The sequence below is a fragment of the Populus euphratica genome, unplaced genomic scaffold (assembly GCF_000495115.2).
Source record: "Populus euphratica unplaced genomic scaffold, PopEup_1.0 scaffold54.1, whole genome shotgun sequence".
NCBI lineage: Eukaryota > Viridiplantae > Streptophyta > Magnoliopsida > Malpighiales > Salicaceae > Populus > Populus euphratica.
The window spans coordinates 546971-559672 of NW_011499910.1; the positions used below are offsets into that span (position 1 = coordinate 546971).

Sequence of the window (12702 nt, forward strand, 5' to 3'; positions counted from 1 at the left end):
AGGAGGTGGTGGTGGTGACGGCAACGTCGCTTTTATTGACAATCTCTTCAACCTGTGACTGGGAAAAATACTTGAAGGAACATCGTTTGATGCCAGCCCCGGAACATGCATGGAGGAGAAAATCAGGGCGCAAATTAACATGAACCTCAGGAAGCATGAACGAACTGGAGCCATTGCTGCAACCACTTGAAGTATGAAAGAACCCCAGGAAGTATGACTTCAATTCATCGACATATCCATAATTTATATAGGCTTTCATATTAATTTTCAACCCTTTGATTGTGTCTCCGTCCATAATTTATAGTCAACTTATTCCCGTTCATAAGCATGAATGCATAAAAAAACATGTTGACAGAAAATTGATATATTCAGCATTTTACACGACAGAACATTTTATTTTGTCAATATTTCAAATTAATAGCTTTGAAATTTTCAAAGTTTTCCAGTCCATACGAGGAGACATCAACCTCGAAGGGGAGAATTTAAGCGTTTTTTCTACGAGTAAAGGTGTTTTATTTCTTGCAGTCAAAGAGAGGTTGTCTCGATAAAAAAATTTTGTTTAATTTCTCCTCTCTCTCTCTCTCTCTTTTTTAATTTCTGTCTCCAATTATTCTTTTATTAGTTCTTATTTCTTAATTCTTTGTCAAAATTGGTCTTTTTTTTCAAATTTATTATTGAGAAAATTATTTTGATTATCCTGATATTCTTACACAAATACATTTTGCCAGTGTTTTTTTAAAAAAACTACACTTTATATTTAATTATTTACATAGTTCATAAGTGCCAACTGATCAGTGAACAAAAAATTTAAAATTGCGGTGAAGGTTCTTATAATAATTTTAATATCTAAAATGCCCTTATAAGTAAACATTAACTTCTAAAAATTTGAACTTTCAAGTAAGATTACAAAATACTATATGACTCCACGGCAAAAACATTCAGTTTCCCTTTCCTCTAGCAGGAAGATACTTTCTCTCCAAATAATTGAAGCTTTTCTTCTATTTCAATTCATCCTTTCATGGTCTACTAAACTTTGATTTTCAGTTTTTTTTTTATATATATAGATACATATAATTTGTCCTTAATTTTTTGAATTGTCATGCCAAAATTGACATATTTGTTTTTTATTCAAATTTTTATTTTGGGAAATTAATTTGACATTTTGCTTTTGTATTTTCAAAAATTAAACTTTATGATAACACTTTATGTATGAGTGAGACATGTGCGAACTTAATAATTTTTTAAAAAATATTAAAACATGCTTTTTTTAATACCACCTTTTCACCAAGATAGTGTCCTTTAGGAAATTTCTCTCCAAATGTGATTCACCAAACATATAACAGCCTAATTTTGGCTGACTATTGTTTTCAAATCTCAATCTCGACAATCAGATTATGTTGTTTCATCTGAAATTATCAAATTAGCTCACAATCAAACTATGTTGTTGCATCTGAAATTATCAACCTAATTTTGGAAGAAGTTTCGAAATGTCCAAATCAAATTTCAGATAAACAACTTTAATTTGATTATATTTCCTCGGAATTAACAACAAATCTGAGTGCACTTGGCATCAACCACGCAAAACCATTTGTTGCGATGTTTTCATCGTTGTATTTATCTCAACCTCTTTGATAAAATGTTGTGTTCAGAACACTGTTTTGTTTATTATTATTACCACTGTTACTTTCATCTTGAAAAAAAAAAAAAATCAAAACATCCTTATCAAAGAATTGATGGAAGAAATCCAAAATAAAATACCAAATTAAAAAAAACACATAAAAAAAAGTTAAAATTGATTAAATCAAGAACTAAATTAAAATTTTATTTACTAGATAAGGATCAAAATACATAAATTCAAATCCAAGGACAAAAGTGAAAAAAGCCGCACACATGTATAAAGGGAATTTATGCATTTTAACCCTTAATTGATCAATAAACTTTCAATTTATTCAATCAAATTTGATCCTTAGTTTTAGATTTTTTCAATTAAGTTTCTAATTAGTCATCAAACTTCAATATTTTTGTAATTAAACACTTGATTTAGCCAACTCAACTTTTAAAAATTATAATTTAACCTCTGAACTTTAATCTCTTCCAATTAAAGACTAAATTGACTTGAAAATCAATTTTCTTGCAATTAAACCCTTCATAAATTTAATTAAACTTTCAATAAAGTTTAATTGAGTCGATAAATATATGATTTTAAACTTTTCTTTCTCAAATTGAATTTTCTTTATCAATAGGTCTCTAATTAGTAAAAAAAAATTGTCAAATTTCAATCTTAATATTTTGAACCTCCTCAACTAATTTTTAGCTTTTTTATAGATGCTTTAGCATCCTCTTCTCAATGCTATTATTTTTTAAATTTCTTTTAAATATTATGTTTTATTTTTTTATTTTCTCATTTTTTGTATAGAGACCCAAAAATAAAAACAATATTATTTATAGAGAAAAGTATAATCTCCAACAATGGAGAAGCAGCACCTCTACTCAACACTCTCTCACATTTGTCTTTCTCTATCTTTGTTGCCTAATTGCTTATATTTGCCTAATCCTTCCTTTTTTATGAAATTATAAAGACTCAATAAGTAAGGATTTCACCTGATCTTTGGTCTCAAGATGTATGACACCATGTCCATCTCCAAATTGGTACATGCATTATGCCATTCGAGCAAGATTCAATGCAACGCTAATAAAACCTTGAGAGACATGGGAATTAGCAAATTGATATACATTTATTTTTTTCCATGCATTAGTAATTAAATTATATATTCATGATCGTCTTTTTCTGAAGATTTAGTTTCGTACATATACTACTGAATTGGTTTGGAAACAACTTTTCTTTTTAATTCATTCAGAAATTAAAAAAATAGTATAAATACTTTTAAAAAATTCAAAAATAGCCATTTTTACCAGTATGAAAATGAAAGATGTAAATAATTACACTGAAATAATTAATTGACCTAGAGATTTACTAAAAAAATTACCAGCCATGTATTTTTAAGATGAAAGAGTAGGCGCTAAGGTGGAGATCGAGCCTTTTACCAACATTTCAAAAGTAATTTCTTGGGCCAAATGAAAACCTAAGAGACCCATTTATAGTTGAAGTATGCATAATATGCTTTAAAATTCATTCTAGTACTTGGGCAAGTCAGAGGCCTGGGGCCAGAGACAGAGGAAAGCAAGGGGAAAGTTGCAAAACAAATATCTTCAATCATTTAAAACTCAAATAGATAAACTCTAAAAACTTATTTAACAGGTTTGATTTGACTGTTAATTGTTTCCAGAATCTACTGCTGGAAACAGAGAGATTAAAATTTAGTCTTTTTGATACCTTTTGTTATTAAATCTTGCATAATTACTCTTGATTATGTAACTGTTTACTGCATCGTTTTTCTTAAACAACGCTGTTAAATATAATGAGTTGTTAAATTATAATCTTTTATTATGTTATACTTGTTGGAAATGTGACACAAACGAGCCAAAGTCAGCCATGCCACGGTGGTGGATGGCAGTTAGGGGTTATATGTGACGCAGATGACCCAAAGTCAGCCATGCCGTGGTTCTTGGCAGTTAGGGTTTACCTTATTTTCAAAAAATTTAAAGCTTGGAGAGCAATTTTGAATTTTTTTGTTTAGGCTTCCTTGATTGCCTTGGCCTTCTTCTTTTTCTGTTTAGATTTTCTTACACTGTTAAGCGAGTGATTTATATTATTTTGTTTTTAATTGTTTATTAAATAAATAAAAATAATAAGATTTAAACTTATAGTCGCTTGATTATTAAAATTTTAATATCATATAAAAAAATCATCTTAATTTAAAAACTTAAATTTTAAAATAAAATATTAAAATATAATTTATATTATTATCTAATAACTTTCACTAGCTTCCAAAAACGAGTAATAATTTGACTAGAATCATAAAATAAAGAGCAATTTTGATATTTATCAGGTTAAAAATTTAAAATTTCTTAGAAGAATTTCAATGATTGAACTTTTATGATGTTTTAAATTATTACTGAAATTTTCTAATATACTGTAAGAAGGTGAGGAAATTTCTTTCATATCGACCACACACAAGCAGACTATCTATATGGAGTGGTTCATAGAAATCTTGACACAGGAAATTTAAACGTAGGCGGCTTCCCTGTTTGAAATGCATCTATAAGGTCACAATCCAAATGCATGTAAAATCTATAATTTTTGAAAACACAGAACATCAACTACATGACCGAATCATAGACTCAATAATCGATCAATTTTTGTTTTTTCCTTTGGGGTCGATTGATTTGAATTAGAGGCTTCATTGATATCAATGTAGGCAATTTGCATTAAATAGCAGGTGAGGCAGAATTATATTTGAAATAATTCGACGGATGAGAGCCTTCATGAAAAAGTTTGATCAGATTTGACCTTTTATTTGCAAAAATATCTCATCTTGAACCAATCAAACCAGTTGAAGAAATAGAAAGCTTAATTTTTAAAGAAACCATAACTTGATTGCTTAAGACTAAAATAACAACAGCTAAGGATTTCGTGTTTTTTAAATTCTTTTAACAGTAGAGAAATTTCAAAACATTTTTTTTCTAATTTTTTTCTTAAAAATGAAAATTTAGAAATTAATAATTTTTTAATATTTCGTGTCTTGAAAACAAAATCGATGCATGTAGAGAAATTTTGAGTTTTGTTTAATTGCTTGGCAGTCTCACTATCATTTTAACCTTTTCTCTCAGCAGTGGAACTAAAAAGAAATATATAAAGGTGGTTGTGGTTGTTTTTTAAAATATTTTTTATTTTTAAAAAATTATTTTTGATATTATCGTATCAAAATAATTTAAAAATATTTAAAAATATTAATTTAAAATAAAAAATAAAAATAAAAATACTTTTTAAAATAATATTTTTAAAATACAAAAATAAACAAGCTACCCAGCAACTGAACCCACTCCTTGTGTTTGGTCAGGGCAATAAAAGCCTCATCTCTCCACTGTCAAAAACCAAAGACAAAAAGAAAGAAAGATAGGAAGAAAGACGACCTGGGAATTTCAAGTTTTTGTACCATCATTGCAAAATTCTATTTCTAAGCCATATTCAAGAACCCAAGAAGATTTTTGAAGAGGAGACACTGCTACACAAATCCTTCTAGCTCCAAGACCGTAAGCCTCTCGTGTTTACTCTCTTACACTTCTCTGCCATTGTTTCATAACTAATCCTTATTGTCAAACTATTAGAGGCAAGATTACCAAACTATTGATAATTTAATATAATTTTACCCTCTTTTCAAGAACAAAATCAATTTCCCTATTTTTCATATATCTGCTGTCTATGTATAATTTCATCAATGCTATAACAATTTAATATAAGTATTCCCTTGATTTCCTAATATAGAAATATACTAGTTATGTAACCCGTGCGATACCGCGGATTAATTCTTTTTGTGTAAAAAATATCAAGAAAAAGTTAAGATCTAAAAGTGTCAGGTTTTTCTATGAAACTATATTCAAGAATCTTAGGTTTGACTATAACAGTTGATTCAAGAGTAATATTTATAATAACATTAAACTTGTATGACCTATTAGGTCTAGTTGCAAGGTCATGTCATAAAAACATGATAATTAAATAAATTAATTAAAAATAAAAAAACCAATAGAAAGAAAAAAAAATTAATGAAGAAAAGGAAAAAAATCTGAATGAACAGTGTTAACCCATCAAACTTTGAATTTGTGTCGTGAAAGTTTGATAACTAAATAATAAAAAAATTGACGGGTTAATTCAGAATTAACTGGGTTAACCTGTCAAATCCAGGATCCATATCATGAAAGTTTGATAACTAAATAGAAAAAAAAATTGAACATTAACAACCTAAATTAAACAAAAAAATTAATTAAAAATAAAAAATAAAAGACATATGCCTGTTACTAATGAGGAAAAAAAATCTGAATCACCTGAGTTAACCCGTCAAATCAAGTTAACTTGTCAAACCTAGAATTCGTCTCATAAAAGTTTGATAAATAAATAAAAAAAAAATCAATAGGTTAAACGAAAAAAAATTAACAAACTAAACTAAACAAAAAAAATTAATTAAAAAGAAAAAAAGCAAAAAATAAATTTTATGTTAACTCGTCAAATTAGGTTAATCTGTCAAACGCGAGATCGGTGTCATGAAATCTGATAACTAAATAATTTTTTTTTCACACTAACAAATTAAATTAAACAAAAAAAATTCATTAAAAAAACACAAAGAAAAAGGCCAAAAAAACCCATAAAGCCATAAAAAATAAAAAAAAAATTAAAAAGAAAAACAAGGTAAGGGTTTCACTCCGCACTATGTGCACAGTGAAACATTGATGCATAAAAGGTGTGGGGAAAGCTAAGTGCATTCCCTACGCTTTACATTAATAAATTAAATTAATTAAAAAAAATTCATTAAAAGGAAAAAAAAAAGAAAAAAGCTAAAAAAACCCATAAAAACATAAAAAATAATAAAAATAAAAATAATAAAAATAAAAATAAAAAAACTAAAAAAAGATAAGAGTTTCATTATGCACTGTATGCATGGTGAAACACTTCTACATAAAAGATGTGGGGAAGCTACAGTGCTTTTCCCCACACGTTATAAAATATTTTATAATATTTCAAATTGAAAATCTTTTATATATTTTTAAATAAAAAAACATAATCAACTAAAAATAAAATCCTAATGTACCCAATATTCTAATAAATCTCTTTTCTATTTAAATCAAATTAAATTTTTTTGAGAAAATCTTAACAATTAAATAAAAATAATTTAGTCTACAATAATGAAATTTCCATCCCACGATCATATTTTGAAAAATAAAATAATATAAAATAAAGCTTGAAGAGAAATTTAGAATTTTTTTGTTTAGGCTTCCTTAATTGCCTTGGCTTCAGCTATAAAACAAGGAGCAATTTCGAAACTACCCAGTTTAATGTTTTTTGAATTTCTTATAAACTTTCAAAGTTTCAATGATTGGAATTTTTTTAATGTTTTGAATTATTTCTAATTTTTTTATTTCGAATTAATAGTGAGCAAATCTCTTTCATATCAACCACTTGTGGAATTGATTCAGAGAGAGAAGCAGGCTATCAATATGGAGATAGATAGGCTTCCCTGTTTGAAATGTAATCCATAAGGGCAAAAATGTAGTCACAATCCAAATGCATGATCAAAACTTTTGATTGAGTAGAATTATAAATAAGATTGAACCCTATACAGTGTCTGGCAATAATCTTGAATCTGATTTTCGAAAAGATATATAGAATGTAAACCACATGTTTATAGAAGATAAGAAAATGAGATGAAAAATCAACCAAATTTTGTTTTTATCATCTACTTAGAAATCGATTGACATAGAAATCGGTCAATTTTTTATGTAATCATTTCAATTTTTTTGTTTTAATTATTGGGATTGATTGATTTGAATTAAAGATTTCAATAGAAAGTTAGAGGCTTCATTAGTGATTTTGGGTGCTTGGGTGTGTATATATATATATTTTTAAATGTAAGTGATTTGCATGAAATAACAGATAAGGTATTGTTATATTCTTATAAAAATAAAAATAAAAATACAAGTTTGATTTTAAAAAATACATTTATTAAAAAAGATAGGTACAAACCTCAAATAAGACAAGTTTAATTTCTTAAAAGGATATGAGAATATCCGGATAAAAAAAAAGACACTTCATCTTTAGTGTAATATATATTTGTGTGTGTGTGTATATTTAAATGTAAGTGATTAATTTGCATGAAATAGCAGATAAGGCATAATTATATTTGAATTAATTCTTTTGAAGGCAACCTTCATGAAAAAGATGTGTTAAATTAAAAGTAGGCCACAAATTATCCAAGCAGTTGAAGAAATAAAAAGGTTAACTTTTTAAGAAACCATAGCTTGTGAGTGCTTAAGACTAAAATAACAATAACTATGGATTTCGTGATTTTCGTAATAACAAATAAATATTAACTTTTTCCTATTAGAACATTTGGCATGTTTAAATATCTGCCGATTTTTATGAATATATATAATTGGCAGATATTTAATAAACCAATAAATATTAACTATGCATCTCATTTTTTTTTATTGTTAAATGTTTTGATTAGATTGTCTTGCAAAGTGATATTTATGAATATAATTGTCATAACCTAAATTTTCAAAAAAAAAAAATTGCTTGTTTTATTTCTATTTTTATTTTTGTAAATAAAAATAAAATGAGATTAAAAAATTAAATTAAAGAAAAATTTGAAATTCAGGTAAGACAACTTGATTTGAAAGTTTTGAGGGTTTAATCATGATGGATTTAAGGTTTTGAATGTTAATTTTGATAAAAAATTAAAAAATTAATAAGTTTGAGATGTAAATTAAACTTCGATTTAATTAATTAATACAATTGAAAAAATATCAAAGTTCAGAAAAATTCGAGTAATAATTGCATGAAATTAAATTTCAGGGATGCTCTGAAATCTAGGGGTCAAATTAAAATATGAACCAGAGGCTTAATTAAACAATGTCAAAACGTTAAGAACCAAATGGAAAAGAGCCACCCTAGCCTAGAAACGGCGCCGTTTCATTCCCATTCATCCCCTTCTTCATCTAGAAACGGAGGAAGCTGCATGTGAGGAAAAAAATTCAAAATGCCACCTATGACGGGCAGCTCAAACGCCGTAAACGAGGACCGATGTGGTCTCCCAAGGGTCCCAAGGCAATCATGCTGCCCCTCCCAATAGACAACCAGAATCCGGGTCAAAATCCACTGCCAACAGTCCAGCTGTGGCGGGACTGTTGGTGTCCGAGCCCGAGCAAGACACCGACACCCCAAGCCACACTTATCCTCATCCTGAAAGGGAAGAGACGGTGGCAGATGAACCACCAGAAGTCTAGCCCGAGCAAAACACCAACACCCCAGGGCCCAAGCCACACCTTAAAAAAAAAATTTTCCATTGAAGATGGCCTTGATTTATTTTACCACTCTGAATTTTAAGTAAAAAAAGAAAATTCCACGACTAGCCTAATTAGCTTTACCTAAAGTATTTATGGGGTCCAACCATGGTCAAGGCCAACACCAAATTTGATTCAAGATGGCCATATAGTTTTGGAGTGGCAACAAATTAAGATCAACTCCAAAAATATAGGGTCATCATGAATGAAATCATCTCTCTCTCTCTCTCTCTCTATATATATATATATATATATATATATATATATATATATATATATAACTCATAAGAAATATGGTCATCATAAATAAATTATTAACAAAACAACGAAATCACCTATTTCATTTAAAAATTCATATAAACAATAAACCATATATTATTTAAATTATTTAATGAAATATTTATTCTATAGCACACTTGATTGATTAATATTAAATAATGAATCATTTTTTTAACTTATCTAGTTGATAAGATCATATCAATAAAATTTAATAGTAAAATTAAATTTTAAATTATAAAGTATCAAGTGGAGATTTTTAAAATTTAAATAATTATACATAATTTAATGTCTAAAAATTCCCAATAATCTAAATATTATTTTTCAAGTTCCAAAAAGTTTTAATTCAAGAGAGAACGATAGCACATGCACTAACCTCGTTTCTTTACACAAGTACTGCTCTCTCAATATTTGACACAAAAAAAAAACTCATATCCTCCTAAATTGTTGTACCGACATTTGGCTTAATCATATAATTTTTCACCAGAAGATCTCAAGATAGAATCTCTAAAAGGACAACCTTGCCTGTATAAGGTTGCCTTTTTGGAGGTAGAGAGATGGAGGATTTCATCCACGATGATCTATATTTTTTGAGTTGTTCTTAATTTGTTGCCATTCCAAAAATATATGGTCATCCTTGACATGGTTGGGACCCAATAAATGAATACATCAATCTTTAATCTTTTGTAATATTGAAAGAGAGATGGTAGGGTAATATGGGAATTAAGTGACTGTAAATTCTACTCTCTTTTCATACGTGTTCTCTTTTCTCCCCCTCTCTTTTCTGTTTTTTATTATTAATATTTTCATACATATAATAATTTATTATTGTTTTAATCATACTTAATATATATATATATATATATATTTGTTTTTTTAATTTACGTAAGGTGTTCGGGCCAGCTTGCGCGTACCACGACTAATCCCTATAGCCCATTAAATACCCTGCAAACCCAGTAGACATGTAAGATATCGTAAAGATGATAAGCATGCACGCTAGGGTTCGAATTCAAATACAATAAAAGGAAACAAGTCTTTTCTATCATTAGACCAAACCCTAAAATACTTTATAATATATTTTTGTTTGGACGAGTGGAACAGAGTTGTTACGGTGCTGAAATAGAGAAAGTGATTTTACTTGCATATTTTTGTTTCCATACTTATTCCCTCGTCTCTTTCCCCCTCTCTTTTGCACGTTTCTTTTTTTTTTTTTAATATTTACATCTAATGATTTATTATTTTTCTTTCAGAACACACTTAAAAAGTTAAGTCCTAATACAAATGTTTTAGCTGTGATCCTATTTAGGTTGAATTTTGTTTTTGTTAAAATTCAATTTTTTTGTTTTAAATATTTTTTTTGTGTTTTTAAGTATTTTTAATATATATATATATATAAAAGATAAATTTAAAAAATAAAAAAAAATATTATTTTAATATATTTACAAATAAAAAATAATGTAAACACATTCAGCATTAAAATTATATCATCTTAGCAGTACACAACGTCATGCCATTTCCCTATAAATAGCATTCCTTTGATGATGATTTAGGTACTCGAGTATCAAAGTACTAGTCTTTATTTCATTCAAGAAAATGGAAAACACCGATCAACAAAACAATTCTCGTCGAAAGGCAGATTTCCCACCAAGCTTGTGGGGTTGTAGCTTCGCTTCATTTTCCTTCCCACAAACGGTATACTACTTCTCTTCTGTGTGTATAGCAAATAACAAAAAAAGTTTCAGAAACTGTATATAAGCTTTTAGATTAGTGGGATCTATCATCCAATTCTGCACTAAGATTATAATCTGATGTTTCACAATTGTTTTTCTATTTTATTTTAATTATATATCACTTCTCTCTCTTTATTTTAATTATATACTTTTGTCTGGCTGCTGATTACTTTTACTTTAAACAGAGACTTCATTTTTTATTGAGTAAAACACTATAAATAAAAACATTATCAATAGAGTAGAAAAAAACATATTAAGGATTACTCAATGCTATCAATTTATATTAACTGAATATTTCACGGCAGGAATTCGAATCATACAGCCGACAAGTAGAAGACTTGAAGGAAAATGTGAAGGACATGCTGATGGCATCCAAAAGGGATCCGCTGGAACATATTGAATTCATTAATCTGTTATGTCGGGTTTGTGTGTCATATCATTTTGACGACGAGATTGAAAACAGCCTCAAAGAAATTTTTGATGACCTTCCTAATCTTCTCGATAAGCATGACTTTGATCTCTACACTGTGTCACTTCTATTTCGAGTATTGAGACAGCATGGATTCAAAATGCTTTGTGGTGAGTGCATCCTTATAGCCTTCGAAATTTTTAATGAAGTACAGAGGCTGGTTTGTATCAAAGAAGTTTATCCTCTGTAATTTTCTAAGTTTTAATCTTTAGACTAATACCTGAAACTACTTCTTCCTATAAGTACACCGAAATGACAATTTTTGTTTCTGTAATGTGACTCGAAAAAAGAATGCAGTATATTTGTTCTTACAACTTGTAATTGACTTTGGAGAATACATAATTAGCAGTAATTTAAACTCTGGTAAATCTTTCTTTCACTTACAAGAAATAATCGCTCATAATTCACAAACATCTTTTGAAAATGGCTAAAATGTGTAGTATGCTTTTATTAATCAGTTGTGTTCAACAAGTTCAAGGACACCAATGGAGAGTTTAAGAAAACAATCATCGACGATGTTAAAGGCATCCTGAGTTTGTATGAAGCTTCGTTTCTAAGTGTGCATGGTGAACAGATACTGGATGATGCCCTAGTTTTCACAAAGGCAAACCTGGAGTCTTCGGCTATGCAATCAAGCCCACGTCTAGGGGACCATATTAGGAATGCTTTGATCCGGCCCTTTCACAAAGGCTTACCAAGAATAGAGGCTAGAGAATACATCTCTTTCTACAAAGAAGAGGAGTCTCGGAATGACACTCTACTCAAGTTTGCCAAGATAGATTTCAATCGAGTTCAGCTACTGCATCGACAAGAGCTATCCATTCTCTCGAGGTAACTTTTTGTTTAAGTTAGAGAGAGATATCAGACTATGTTTCTAGTGAAATTTCTTTACTCCGTTGCTATTTACATTTTAGGTGGTGGAATGATTTAAATTTTGCTGAGGAGTTTCCATATGCAAGAGATAGAATTGTAGAGATCTATGTCTGGGCAAATGGAGTCCATTTCGAGCCTCAATATGCTTTCTCTCGGATGATGGTCACGAAATATTTAAAAATTGTATCACTGGTAGATGATACATATGATGCATATGCATCTTTCGAAGAAATACAACATTTTACTAATGCAATTGAAAGGTTTGTTTCTTGTTACCTCATGGTCTGTCTTTCTCTTCTAAATCTTTCATAAACAAAGAAGTCGATACAAAGGCGTTCAGGAAAGGAAATGGAATTTTCTGTCTTAATTTTCAGATGCAGCATGAATGCTATTGATCAA

The 12702-nt window shown here is 28.7% G+C and overlaps 1 pseudogene; it reads left to right on the top strand.

Moving 5' to 3' along the window:
* Window positions 1–10745: 10745 nt before the first annotated feature.
* LOC105133854 (probable terpene synthase 6) overlaps window positions 10746–12702 on the top strand; it is a 7109-nt pseudogene continuing 5152 nt past the window's right edge.